Consider the following 15,256-nt stretch of genomic DNA (forward strand, 5'->3'; position numbering starts at 1 on the left):
GAGTACTTCTGAAAACTCCCTTAATATAAAGCCATTTGCCCCTCTTTCAGTTGGCATCAGTGGGAGCTAAACAGCTGGATCTAGGGCAGATTGCAGTCCTTTATTATTATTATTATTTTTTAAATTGTTCATCAGCTCTTACTTATCTCCAAATGTTCTGTCCGTAACAGAGATGAGCCCAACCTGACTGGAAAATCCTAAAGAACTACAAAACCTAGAGAATTGGGGTAATGGAAACAAGATAAAATTCAACAATTGAACAAATTCAAGCATGTAGGGATGACTAACAAGAACTTCTGCTGCCGACTGAGAGCTCTTCATTTGGAAATGACTGAGGAGGAGAGAATTGGGTATCGTACTTGATCACAGGATAATTATGAGATGTCAATGTGGTGCAGCCAGATGAGATCCTAGAAGGTGCCAGGCAAGGAAGTGCCAGCAAAAATGGGTAGTATGAATGTACAAGGGACTGGTATAACCTAATATGGAATACTGCAGATCCATGTTAAAGAAGGATGAACCTGGGGGGACTGGGGAAGTGAAAAGCCTGTTAATGGCTGTCAGCATATGTGTCAGGAGCAGGGATGGACAGCCCTTTTCCCAATACTGTCTTGGAAATGGGGGAGGGGGGCAGAGAATGTAGCTTAACACCCTGTGTGTTGGTTTTAGTGGTCAGGTAGAAAGAGTCTTCAAGTCACTCTAATTCCTAACTAGTAATTTGTAGTGTTAATCTCCACAGGGTTAGAGATTGAAGCACAGGATAGAAAGTCAGGATATGTAGGTTCTTCAGCAGACTTCCTTTTAAGAAATGTCTGTCAAATCAGGTTTAGGTTACATCTACCTTGTAGCATGCAGCACCATGCTGAGGTTCTCATGATGCTCCGCACTTGTAAGCTCTGGATCTAGAAGCAGCACAGCTGCATTCCCACAGCACTGCCAGGCTAACATGGGTGTACCACTTCCAATTCTGAAGTTAGTTCATGCAAAACTAGGTTGGCTATCTCTGCACAGCACTCCCTTGCTCACATGGGCATATCCTTAATCTTTTCCTGTATCTTAGTTTGCCAGTCAGTAAAGAGAGAATAATATTTTTTACATCCCTCATAAATGTGATGTGAGCTTTGTATTATGTTCATAAAGTGTTTTGAATTCCTTGAATAGACTGTGTTTATACAAGTACATATACTTCATATTGATTATTATTATGTTATAGACCAAATGAGTTTTGCTGGATAACATCTTTCATGACAAGCCTCTTTTTTATTAATGTAAAAGGTAATGATATTAATAATGTCATTGTTATGGCCCCCAGAAACTAGGAAATGGGAAAGCAGTTTTAATCCCATAACACATCAAATCTATGGCACGAAAATGAATTTGTGGTATAGATCCCTCTAGAAAAGTTTGGGAGAAGGTCCATAGAAAGGCTTGCAGTCTGTTCATTATTATTTACTAGAGAATTATTCACAGTGACAATAGAGGAAGGTAGCCTTGTACATTGTGGGTGCGTCTACATGTGCAATTAATGTGTAGCAATAAACTCTGGTGCATATTGAGCCAGAGTTTATTGCTCCTGGGTGCACTGTTTGAAGGAGCATGAGGATTGCAGCACATTGAGCCAGGTCAGAGCAGCCCCGGCTGGCAGGGGGCCAAAGGGTCAGCCTGCCAACCCCTGGTGCTGCTCCAACCCAGCTCAACATGCTGTGAAGGGACTGGCAGGGACACAAGGGTGTTCCAGTATGGGGCTAGCCAGCAGTCAACTGCCACACTGAAGCATCCTTGTGCCCCAACCACCTGGGTCAGCATCTACATTGGTGGGGCGGCAGAGTAAAAAAAAACTCCGCAGCAGGGTAGTACTAGTATTCACAAGTACTACCTTGACGCAGAGTTTATTAGTTTTCTGTGGCCTAATAGGGCCACATATATAGATGCTGAGACACTTACTATGGAGCTAATTAGCAGGGATCCTGCTTTTCTCTGATTTTAAAAAAATCCCCAATTTTCAAATTAAAAAAAGTAAGCCAAAACTCACATTTTTCTGAGATTAAAACGAAACACCATTATATATATATTAGTGGTGCTTCATTTTAATCTTGGAAAAACGTGGATTTGGGGTTACATTTTTAAATCCGGAAATTGGGGATTTTTTTAAATTGGAGAAAAGCAGGATCCCTGCTAATTAGCTCCACAGTAAATGTCTTGTGTACATGCATCCTGTAGCTACCAGATCTTCAAGTATCTAACTCAATTGTGTTTTTGTTTTGCTGAAAAATACAGAATGCCATTTTTTTAAAATCTCTTACAAATGCAAACTACCCAACTTTTTTGTAGATGGGTTATAAATACGTCTCACAATGCCACAGGACAAAACAACTTCAGCTTTAATAGACACAGGATGCCAGATGATTCATAATCTTCACAGACACCTATCCCAGCCTTACCAGGTCTGTTCACTCAAGGAAGTGCATTGCTCACAGCTCCAAACAAAAGACTCTTTGGGAGCTGCCACTGGAAGGCAAAATCACATAACAACTCTTTTCAATTTTAGAACAACTGTGGCATATATTTTAACAAGGACATTTCAAACCTAAAGGATCCCAAAATATATAATGTGTTAAACAAATGTCATGAACTATCTACATTTGTGGATATATCCCCCATTCTGCCCTCATAAAGTGAAGGGCACCTCATTAGTCAGAAATGGCAAAGGGTATTCACATAGCAGAATATAATTAATAGACTTGGAGTTTTACCAGAGACAAAACAATGAGGACTTAGGAACCTAAATCCCATGTTATATAGTTTTTGATAATTTTACTGCAGGCTACCAGATCTAACACCCCAACTCCTGAGTGAAATCTTTAGCATCTGTTGTATTTTTCCTGCACAAAAAACCAACCCTGTCATTTCAGTCTAATTGCTTTTTATCCCCTTAATTTACTTAACAATTCCATTAAATGGAGCTGAACTGTTTGGGGTTTAACAAGCCTTTTCCTGGATACACTGGCTTTCTGGGGCTAGTAGGGCCTAGTATATTGAATATATTTTCCATAGGTCAGGGTTTTAGATTGAGTTACATGTTGATTTTTTCTTCTTTACCTCAGGGTTTTTTCTGTAACAATACATCTTTAGCTTTGTTTAGTTGTCTCCTCTTCAAATGTAAAACAACACTGAGCGTGTCTTGTTAATTTCTGTTGTTGCAGATTGTGTACCAGTAAAAATGACATCTTGAAGGTCAAACTGCTATTACATTTTTCACCTTGGTAAAGCATATTTCATATGATCCTTTTTGTGACTCTACAAGATAAAGAGCTGACATTCATGCAATCTATGAGTTTAATAGATGACTTATGAATTAGCTCAGAGGAACAGTTTTAGAAGGCATTCTACACCCAAAGTATTTCAGTGTCCTAGAGGGGAAAAAGTATTTGAACGAAATTTCTATTTAAAAATATAATTAAACAAACACACACAGAGGAAAGAATCAGAGAACACTGAGGTCAGATAAACACCATGTTTTGTACAGGAATGTCTGAATGTCATCATGTCCAATACATTGCATGACAACTTTATTGGCCTTTGCAAGCCAATAACTAATGATGAGTAGACTGAGAAGCTCATGAGTAGGTCAGAGAAGTGCAGTCAAGAATTGCTTTTGATTGAAAAATCATTCAAACTCCTTTGATTTGCCAATTCAAAATGGAAAAACTCACCAGTATGGTGCTTAGTGTCAGGTTCCTTTCATACAGGCCCCACTACATTTTGAAGATTATTTGTCAAGTTTTGAATTTGTGACATTACAGGTAGCAAAGCCATTTGCACTTATTAAAGACAATTTTTTTTCTGCATGTCCCTTCACGTCACCGCCCCAAGAGTCTATTTTCATCCTAAAACGTTTTAATTGCAAAATATTCCTGTGGGTTATAATTTGGAAAATTACATTAGATGCTGGATGGTTACATTTGAAAACTAGCAGGAACAAGCAGCCAAAATAGAAGCTCCCACCAATTTGGAAATAGTTTGGGTGGGCAAAATTCCTAGATCAGCTAGCACCCTGAGTTGGACCTCACAACATCTGGGATACTTGAGATCCAGTGCTCTGGTTTGACCTTCCTGCTTCAGACAACCTGTATGTCTTTTTAACATCTTTGACATGCGAGGGACAATGTCCTGTGCCAAATGACATATAGTAACTTCAGATTTTCTTTTGATGCTGAAAACCCAAAATAGCTATGGGGAGAGGAAAGAACTTGAGATCAAATTATAGTTTTACTATTGGAACATAGCAATGGGAAAAGGAACCTTACTCTGGAAACATAGCTTCTCCCTGTGCAAGCAAAGGATGACACTTCTGTGTACTTTAGAAGGGAGTAAGAACCAAAACAGAACAAAAAGAACTTAGTATAAAGGCACCACGTTGCAGGAAGTTATGACGATGATTTGCCTTCCCCCGGAAATTAGATGTTTAGGATCTGCTGCCTGGAAAAGCCAACCTATCATCAATACCATGTATTTAAGGCCAGGATCTTTATGACTTCTTCATGTCAGCAGTATATCTGTGCTAAATGTTCACAATCAAGTATACAGGCAAGCACAACTAGCCCATCTGTTATTTGGTTTTGCTAATATCTCTAAATTTAGAGTGCATTTTGTTGAAGGCTTGCAGACTGTTGAAAGAAACCTGAACTAATCTGCAAAATGCATTCAATCATGCAGAATGATGATTCTATGGTTTCATTGTATTAAGAAATGATTCAACAGATGTCTCTGAGTTTCTTTGAGAGATGTTTTGGCTTCATTCAAAAATGCAAAAGAGCAGGGCCAAACTAAAACATTAGATTCAAAATGTGTAAGTGGTGAGGCACTGGCCAAGCTAACTGGGTCTGAATTGATGTTCTAGGACTGGAACATATCCGTCTATATGGAGACATGATGGCTCTGGTTTTGGACCAGGCTTACTGTTAGATAATGGGCTCAGTGTGAGTCAAATATTTTTCTCTTTAAATATATTAAATATACAGTGGCACATTGTTTGCACATATGTGCCCTAACCCCTAGCCCACAGAATCATGCTAACTCTCACTATGACCCAATGAGTAACTAATTATCTAATGCAAAGTAAAACAATTTCAGTAGGAAGGACTGAGAATACCCTTCCTCCCAGAGACTTAACTGGCTGCTTGAGTACCCTGGGTAGCAACAATGTATGGGGCAGTGTCAGTGGCTATGCTGATGGTAGTAGAGCAGCAGCCAGGCCAGTAACACATCTGCTGCTATTTTTGCACTCCCCAGGGTTGGTGCCACCCCCCCCCAGGGTTCGTGCTAGGGGCTGGTGCCTAGTCACCCCCTTAGTTATGCTTACCTCTTCTCCATAATCCCCCAAGTACCCTATATCCTGTCGGGTAGGGCAATGTGGATTTGAAATCACTTAGGCAGAGGGATAACCTGGTCTCTGAACTTATAGCTAGTAAGCTGTTGGGTGAAAGGAAGGTAGCTTATCCTTTAGCCATGTTTTGAAAGAAAGGACTCCCTTCTGTTCCCTTTATGGTAAAGAGAATTTAGGGGCCTAGGTCTTGGAGAAGTCTTAGGGCTGTGAATCCTGGGTGAAAGGGAATATTTGCCTCCAGCCCAGCATATGGCACAAAGGTCATGGAGAAAAGGACGATTTGAGATCCATCCCCTGTCATCAGTGTTTCCCTGTTGACAAGCTTTGATACCACACTGACTTTTACTCAGCATGCTAGCTTTTCAGGATCCCTTTCTTAGGCACCTATGGGGATTTTAGGCACCCAACTCAGAGCTCTGGATTCAGCCCCAGGAGCCAGGCACCTAAGTCTTTTTGTGGATATAACTCAGTGTCTGATAAAATAATATAATACAATAATAACAGCACTTCTTGTCCTGGGATCTCAAGCCTTTTACAACAGCTCCTTTACCTTGTTAAATAGGTTTTGCTATTAACCATGCTTACAAATGAGAAACTGAGGGATAGACACCCATGTTCAAAACAGAAGTTAGTCGCATAGGGCATTTGTAGACAACACTTTTTAGCGGGTTTAAAGTAGGTTAAATGCCTTTTGCACCGCTTTAATGGCATTGCTGTTTGTATATTCGGCAGTGTATTATGCGTTATTTCCAGTCACTGTAGCACATTCCATGTCATAATGCACCTTCAGTGATTTTGGGACACAGCATATGACTTTGGGGCACTGCAAAGTAAAACAGCTCACAGGAGTTTAAGTTTCCTACCCTACAGCTGTGAAGGGAAGCATTGGGCTCCATGTGGCTCAGGGGCTGTGCAGACAGACTGTGCAGGCAGCCTGACAGGGGGAAGGCAGGCTCCACAGAAGGGGAAAAAAAAAAGCAGCGAGCCTTGTCTTTCCTCTCTGAGCCTGCCTGCCTGCCTGAGCTGTGTGGGGCCCAGTGCTTTCCTTCACCGCTGGGGTGCCCCCTGGAACTGCCCGAGCTGGGTGCCTGAGGGCGGGTGCCGCTTTGTGGGGGCACCACTGCTGCAGAGGGAAGCATCAGCCCCCTCCCTGCAGTTCAGGGACCACTCTGTCAGCCAACAGTTTGCTCTCCCCTCCCCACCACTGGAGAGGCAGGTAAGGATTGGGCTCTGACATGGGTATACATTGAAGCAGTGTTTTTAAAAAAACACTTCAATTTAGGGAGAATTAAACTCCCATGTAATCTACAAATGTCCATAATTCTCATAATAGAATTAGGTGCCTAAATGCTTGAGGGTTTGGGCCAAAGGGAACATGATCCTATTGTGAGTCAATAGCAAAGCCAAAAGTAGGATCTAGGTGTCATGACTCACAGTCATTACATTTTAATCACTAGCATTTGCTCCTTTTCCTCAGAAAGGGAAACACCAATGATAGGATTTACTGTATGTACATGACACTTTTTAAAAGTAGATGCAAGCAAAACCAAGTATTATACCCATACCAACAAAGACTGTTATATGCTTCCAAAATGTTCTGGTTTTTTGTTCTTTTGGACTTTTTTCCCCAGGGAAATTCAGGCTGGTGAAGGAAGTCCTTTTATGGTGTTGCATTCCCTGTTTTTGTTGTCTTTTGAGTGGTGTCTTGCAGAAGAAAGTTGTATTTGTGCAGTTTCCTCAAAGAAAACCACAAAGTATACTGTGGAATTACTTGCAGGAACAGCATAGACAGCTGCAGAATGCATAGACTTGTTAGGAAGAGAAGGAAGTTTCAAAGACATTTCTCATGGCCTAGGAACATTTGAAATGTGTATGAAATAGAGACCCCTTGGAAGTTTTCTACAGTGGTTTGGGTTAGTGAGGCCACTGGCAGACATTCATTTAAAGGTGTGATAGGATCTGATCTGCAATCTCAAAAATTGTGCCTCTTGCCATGCCACACATACATGATAGGACACCCAATTTTGAGATCAGGGATCAGATCTCAATTGCATCCTGCTTGCCAGTGCAGGAGGAGCCTGGGATCATGATCACAGGCTCCCCCTGCACTAGAAAGTTGAAAGCAGGTGTCTGACAATCAGCTGATTGTTGGCTGGGGCCAAACACCTGGATTTCTGACATCCATCCCTTGTGAACAGGCACCTTGGGACTGGGGAGAGGGTCCTTGATTCTGGAGTCTCCAGGCACCAGAGATGTCAGAAAACTGTATGTGCAGCTAGGCTGCATATGCAATTTTTAAGGGTCCTGGCACACCAGCACCCTGGGATCAGGGAACTTCTCTCTGACCCAGGGACCTCATGCACTGGGGCTGCCAGAAACTGTGTGGCCCAGCTGCACAGTGAGCCTGGGGCTGGGAAGAAGCTCCTAGATTTCAGGTTCCATCTGCCTCTGGGTCTCAGGTGGAGGTGCAGGGTCCAGGAACTGGTTCTGCCCTCAGTCCAATTGGGTAGGGAACAGCTATGTCTTGGACCCTCGGGCTGCCCCATACTAGATCTTTACACTCAGCTGAGCACTGGGATCTGTCATGGGCCAGACCCAACCTGCCACCTGTTCAGTTTAAGGTGTTATACAAATGAGCCAGAAAGACATTACATATTTTATGTGGATTAATTTTGTAGATTGTTTAGTGTATTATCACAGCATAAATTGACTTGAATGTGTGCCTGGGTTATTATTTAAGGTGTGATTAACAGGTGAAATGCATCATAAATGTTGTGTGTGCCAGGGGCTTAAGTCATTGTAGAAGTCGAGGAAGAAGAGATTTGTGTATCAGGCTAATATTTAGAACCTCGAAAGGTTTTACAGCGTTTTCAAGTATTCATTCAAATTCAGAATGCTTCTTCTATTTGATTGAGTTAGTGCCTTCTGTTGCTCATTATTCACAAATATTCATGGATCAGGATTCTTATTTGCACAAACCCCTGGGGGAATGGCTGTTTTTTGGATGGTTACCATTTTCATGCGTGAATAAAATTAGTTCGTATTTGCTATTCCCTCTTCCTTTATTATCTGACTTTTGGTTAAACAGTTCCACTTGTACCATCAGCTGTGCAGAAATTATATGAGGTGATTGCCGGGCATACACTGTGAATAATGAATCATAAATGAAAAAAGTTAGTAGGTTGTAAAAAACATGCAGGATTCTTCAAGCAGGTGTTTGCCTTTGCATTTGAATTCAATGCAGCTGTTCCTGTTAGGAAAACTAGGAGTGAACATAAATGTTTGAGGCTGTAGTTCAAACTGTTCATGTGAATTGATTGCTTTAGATGCACAGAGAGAGAATAGAATAAATGAAAAATAATATCTGTTCACACGGGTTCTGTAAGCAGAAAGAGGGTTAAATTTGCAGTACCATTCAAATAGATCAGTGCAGCTAGCTCTGTCATATGTAATGTCTCAGTTGCGAATAAATTGATGCCTAGAAGAAATAAATAAAGGCTGTTGCTAGGAGAGATGCCACCTCCTTTCTTGCTGATGAAAACCTGTGGGTTTTTTTGGTGGCTTGACATGCATGTCATCAGCAAAAAAAAGGGACAATGATATCTACACCCCCATGTCAATGAATCTCAGGCTACTGAAGTGTGTGTCATTGTCGGCCAGAGTGCAGTACTGCCCAGTTATGTTTCTATTCTGCCCCACTCAGCATCTATGGGTCATGTTGTACATGGCAGATGCTATGCTGTGTTCTGGAGATCCATGCATAGATAGCAACCCCAGAAGGTCTGCATCACTATTCTGTTTCTTCTTGGGATGGAAAGAACATGAAAGTGATTCTTAGCTACTTTTGTGCCATTAACAAAGACATTTAAAATCAGACTTACTTCATTAACTGTGAGGGAACCATGTGTGAGGGAACCAGGTGACAGAACAATGAGAATGTACAAAGAGACCATGTCTACACAGTCTGAACTTGGACCAATGTTTAAATGAACGAGTGTTTGATAACAGGGAAGTATTTTCGAGTGTTTGATAACAGAGGCATTTTTATTTTTATATTTCTTACCTAATGAAATGATAACAGACTCCTTTGTGTGCTGTGTGATAGTACTACATGGGAACACGCTGTCACTGTAATATGGGATATAAAGCCTGGTCGGGGGCAAATAAAGGGAGGGGGATGAGGTGGTGTGGTCATATCCCACTTCCTCTGCCACTGCTGTCCTCAGTTGATCTGGGTGCAAGGGGAGACCCATGGGTGCTCCTCCCCCAATCCTGCAGGGGGCTGAGGTTGCACAGGATGCCAGGTTCAGTATGGTACAACAGCAGTAGTGAGTGGGCTTCCTCTTGCATCTGCTTCCTCCTCCCCTCACCCATGTGTACCCTGGAAGGAGGAACCCACCACCTGCTGCTGCTGCTGTCCCCTGCAGACGCTGTCCCCACTGTCCCCAGCCCTAAGGAGGAACCTGCATGCTACTGCCATTGTCCTTGGACAAACCTGACACCCCACACAGCTGCTCCCTGCAGCTCCAACTGAAGCAGGGCAGAAGTGGCCCTAAGGCTCCCCATGCCCAGGTGAGCTGGGGACAGCACCAGTGATGTGCACTGTTCCCTTCGTGTGCCTGCTCCTTGCCCAGGTCCCCATTGTCCCCCACTGACCAGGGATTCTAGCATGCTTTGCCCCCATTCCTGCATTGTCTGAGGGGCAGAGTGCTGTACCTCCCTTTAATAAATCCTGGATCTGCCCATGGGCCTGATTGTTACAGAGTTAAACACATGCTTAACCTTAAGCAAAATGAGGAGTTTAGTTAAAGTCAACAGGCTTGCAGATGGTGCAGAAGCAGGACTGGGATCACAGAATGTAGCCTGGAGAAAAACTATGCCAAATACTGGATATAAACAACATTTTAAGAACAGTACTAAAGCAAGAATAAATGATCTTACAAAGTTTTGTTTTCACTGTGGTTGAGTTCTGTTATGTCTAAAATCCCAAGTGACCCACAGTAGAAAATTTTCCTTTTGTGTTTAATATACTTCAGTTGATATATATAAAGACAGAGTCATATATGAACTTTTCCCACAAGAATACTGTTTTCACAGACAGATAATGATCATTTTTGCTTTGTTCTTTAGACTAGACTTGCTCTTGGACTCTGGTGGGGCATGTGCGCTAGAAAGGTAATCTTGTAAGCTAACTACAAACTTTTCTTCCAGCCCCCTCATATTCAATATATTTTCCTACAAAGAAGTATCTGCATTTTCTACAATGGAGAGAAAAGTCAAATACACATCTAATTCAGTATAAAGAATGACTCCATCTGGAATGAAAACTCAGAGAAAGCATATTTTCCTATGATACTATAATCTTGTTTTTTTTAATATTTTAATTATTCTTTGGTTACAGGAGGAAAGATATATGTAAGAAACCTACTTTCTTCAAGAAATGTATTCTCTTATGAGTACAAAGTTTAGCATTGCATTGTACTATTATTGTTTCCTATCATGTTTGCTAAGACCTCATGTGTCTTCTCCAAGGAAACATGACAAACATTTTGAAAAGAAAAATTATACATTAAGATGAGTGCAAATATTTGGCAGAAATTGAAGTGAAAACTTCCACCCAAACTTTTCTAAGACGAACTCATTTGGTTCAATGTCATTTTGAAATAAGGAATGGAATAACCTGATCATAAGACTACTTTTTTCCAACCCCAGGTTCTCTGACTGGAGTATTGTTTCTAAATGTTCATTCTATTTCCTATGTAACTGGAATTGTGTGTCTTGTTATTTATAGAATTATTCAAAAGTGTAAGCATTGGCTTAACTAGTTCCATTGAACTCAATGAAAAATTTTTCACTGAATTCCCAGAGAGCAGAATTAGGCATTTTAGGCCTTATCCAATAATCGCTGAAGTCTCAGGATGGATAAACATTGGCTTGAATGGACATTGGATCAGGTCCATACTGGGCACTTTAGAAAATGAATAGGAAGCATAGGTTTTATTCTCTGCAGAATAATACATTACTCTAAGTCCCTTTTATTTCAACCGTCACTTTAAAAAAATCACTTTAACTGATGTAAAATAATGGGTTTGATTCTGCAAGGAAATGAACTGTCTTGCCCCAGTCCAGCAAACCTTTTTGGCATGTTTATTCTAAATATATGTATTGTCCCACTGACCTCAATTGAGCCTACCAAGAGCTGAAAGTTGTGCAACTCACAGGACTGAGCTCAGAGTGAATAAAACATTAATAGTTAGCTGAAAAAAAATCTGTATTTTGAAATCTCAAGTCAGGAAAGCTATTCCTCAGCTCTTAGTCAGGGCTGTTATTGACATTAGGTATTCAGCTTCCTCTACCCTTAAGGGATTTTGTGGTATTGCTCTGTACCCAGCTACACACACTACTTACAAATTTAGAAAAAAATGAGACATAATTATCTTAGGCAAACCAGAACGAACATTGACTGCTGTCTATGTCAAATGTTTAGGAGTCCCATATAGATGTCTTTTCTTCTCAACTCACCATCCAGCTTTCTGACTTTACTAGCAGTTTTGGTCTCTCATATGCCATGATCACACTGAATTTCATTCATGGATTTCCCATTGATTGCAATCTTTTTAGCATTAAAGTCCTTGGCCTTTCTTTCTGTATCACTTTACTTTTGATACCTGCAAGCCAGAATGGAGTGAAATATTTTTGAGAAATCTAAAACCCATGTGAAACTCATCTGGCTTTATTTGCAGCTTGAAACTCAAACCTACATTCATTAAAATAGTAATTAAGTTCATGGTATTTTATAACCAAAGCAAAGTATAGTTTTGTCCCACAATGGGTCTCTTTTTTTTCATTTGCACTGTCAAGATGCTTTGCATACATCAGTGTAACAGGAAACCCTAACCCTGTTACTAAGAGACAGGGTGGTCCCTTTAAATCCAGAACCTTCCAGTCACGGCCAGCTGGTCAAGTAGGGGTTAAGGCTCCAGCCCTGCCAGCCAGTCAGGTGACAGGAAAAGGAAGGCCAGGATACTAAAAATGGCAAGTGGAGAAGGCCAGAGGGGCAGCAGGAAGGCGGACTCCCAATGACCACAGTGCCACAGCTGCAGTCTCTGTCGGAAGACTACGCCATGCCCTGAGCCATCCTCATTATCATCTAAAGTAAGCAGGCATGTTGCCTCTCTCGTTTCTGTATTATCATTTTTCCATTATATGGCCTTAGAAGCCTATGTTTTGTGTTGCATGTTAAGACTAGTGGTTTGGGCTAGGCTATTTGGGGAAGGAGGAGGCCTCGTTGGGGGCCCACTGCAGTGTGGGGACCCCAGCGCCAGAGAGGGCACAATATTCGGGGGTGAGCTGATCCTAGTGCCAGAGAGGGCACAGTATTTGGGGGTGAGCTGACCCCAGCACCAGAGAGGGCACAGTATTTGGTGGGGAGTAGACCCCAGCACCACAGAGAACGCTGGAGCCCAAGTGAGTTGTTTTTTTTTGAGAGCTAGAGCCTGGGAGTCAAACCCTGATTAGTGGGTTTTTTTGACTGACAGGCCTAGCTAGAGAGAAAAGGGGTAGGCCCACAGTGGCCGAGATCCCAACATAAAGAGGAATTTACAAATACTATCTGTGAGGCTTGGGTTGTCATGTAGGGGAGGAACGGAGCTGCAGAAAACACCCCCTGGCATTGGGGCATACAATGGGCAGCCTCCCGCTTAATTAACAACAAGGCATGGGAGGAGAGGAGGCGGGTGGTTGGCCCATAACAGGGGGACGGGGCCACCAGTAGATGGACCCCGAGCAGGCCCCCCCTGTTGCAATGGTGCATTGGCTGGGAACTTTTCATACAGCAGTATGCATCATAGGACACTGGTTCTCCCGTATGAGGGAAAGAACCCTTGGGTCCATAAAGAAACCAGAGAAACAAGAGCAGATGCTAGGCCTGGACCCAGAGTCACAGCAGCAAGTCTTGGATCGGCTATGTCAAATAATACAAAGCCTACAGGATCAAGCCTCAAGACAACAGGCACTATTAGCCAACATGACCCAGGTAGGGATGTGTGGCTATAGAGCCAGAGTTGACTCTGAGGTGGGAGACGAGCCACCCGCATTGATGGTGGAAGTGATAATGCATGGAAAAAAGTTATGGGCTATGCTGGACTCAGGCTTATTGCAGACCATGGTGTGGAGCGACGTGATACTGGTAAGAGAGAGGGAAGTAGGAGACTGCATAATTGTGCAATGCTGGTGTGGGGATTCAATCGAGGTCAACAGAGTGGGGGTCATCCTACAAGTAGGCGATAGGACCCACCGGATACTAGTTGGGGTCGCTGAGCGCTTACCCTACCCAGTAGTACTGGGCTGAGACTGACCAGAGTTGTTGAGAGAGATAGCCAGTGTGAGGCAAAAGGAGGGGACTGAGATGAGAGAAAGTTGCTGTTGGAGGCCATGGGAGACTAGAAAGCCCAAGGCTGGATGGGAAGATGGTCTGAGGGCTGAGGGATTCGTGGGTGAAACCAAACAATCTCCTCCTGAAGAAGAGACCGAACAAGAGGTGGATGTTGCGCATTTGTGGGAGGACGAACATTTCCAGTTGGAGCAGAGTTGTGAGGCAGATTTTCAGTATGCTTTGCAGGAACACCTGGGTCAGTGAAACGGCAAGGTATTATGCCCAGAGCTGATGAAGACAACACTGAAGTTCGAGGTAAGAAATGACCTCCTGTACCGAATTAAGAAAGGGAAGCTTGAAGGAGAGGAGGTCATACAGTTGCTGGTACCTTGGCGATATTGATGGGCTCTATTTAAGGTGGCTCATGAGCTCCCTATGAGTGGACATTTGGGCAGGAACAAAACAGAAGCCCGCATTTGGGCAAGATTTTTTTTGACCAGGACTGTTGTGGGAAGTGGCGAGGTATTGCACTTTATGTCCCATGTGCCAAAAAGTGAACCCAAGGCACCCTCCAAAAGCTCTTTTAATTCCGATGCCCTTGGTAGAGGTTCATACTTTGAACTACTGTATGGCCGGCAGCCAAGGGGAGTTCTGGATTTGATTAAAGAGAGTTGAGAAGAACAGCATAGTAAAGATCAGAACTTGACCCAATACATAATACAACTGCGGGAACACCTTGAAGCAGCTCAGAGTGAGGTTTTACGAAATCTCAGAGAGGCCCAGCAACGATAAGTGAGGCATTATAACCGAGGTGCATGGGAAAGGAAGTTTGACTTGGGGGACTGCATGTTGGTTCTATTGACTGACCATGAGAGTAAGTTACTCGCCCGGTGGCAGGGACCCTATGAAATTATATTCCAAGAGGGGCCCATACACTATGATGTGCATCAGACAAATAAACAAAAAAAGAAACAAGTATACCACATCAATATGTTGAAGAAGTGGGAAGAGCGAGAGTGTATGTACCTAGGCCTTCATCCCCAGGAATTAGAATTGGGACCCTCTTTGACAGAGGAAAGTGGCCCGGTTGACATAGAACTGGCGCTGTGACTATCTGAATAGCAGAGAAGACAGGCCTCTAAGCTAGTCAGGGAATATGGAAATGTGTGGAAACTCCTGGGGAAGCTCGGGGTGTGGTACACCAGATAAAAACTCCTCCGGGCCAGGTGATCCATGAGAACTGGAGACAGATTCCACAGTGACAGCAGAGCCAGATAAAAATTGAGATTGAGATGATGCTGGAAAAAGGCATCATATGCAAGTCCCACAGCAACTGGCGGAGCCCCATCGTAGCAGTGCCCAAGCCCAATGGGAAAATTCGTCTCTATATCGATTTCCAGAAGGTAAACACAGTAGCTAAGTTTGATGCCTATCCAATGCCGAGAGTAGATGAACTGGTGGAAAACATTGGGCAAGCTCGCTACATTTCCACTTTA

The 15,256-nt window shown here is 42.7% G+C and overlaps 1 protein-coding gene and 1 long non-coding RNA gene across 6 annotated transcripts in view; both read left to right on the plus strand.

Moving 5' to 3' along the window:
* LOC109283335 (uncharacterized) overlaps nt 1–1,158 on the plus strand; it is a 98,910-nt gene extending 97,752 nt beyond the window's left edge. For both annotated transcript variants that reach the window (XR_002090443.1, XR_002090444.1), the window contains exon 5: nt 171–1,158. This is a non-coding gene — a long non-coding RNA (uncharacterized LOC109283335). The remainder of the gene's footprint in view (nt 1–170) is intronic.
* An 11,737-nt stretch (nt 1,159–12,895) lies between these two features.
* Nucleotides 12,896–15,256, plus strand: part of DSPP (dentin sialophosphoprotein) — a 29,807-nt gene continuing 27,446 nt past the window's right edge. For all 4 annotated transcript variants that reach the window (XM_059722286.1, XM_059722282.1, XM_059722283.1 and 1 more), the window contains exon 1: nt 12,896–14,075. The gene's annotated coding sequence lies outside the window, so the exon portion shown is untranslated. The remainder of the gene's footprint in view (nt 14,076–15,256) is intronic.

The sequence above is a fragment of the Alligator mississippiensis genome, chromosome 2 (genome assembly GCF_030867095.1).
Source record: "Alligator mississippiensis isolate rAllMis1 chromosome 2, rAllMis1, whole genome shotgun sequence".
Taxonomy (NCBI): Eukaryota; Metazoa; Chordata; order Crocodylia; family Alligatoridae; genus Alligator; species Alligator mississippiensis.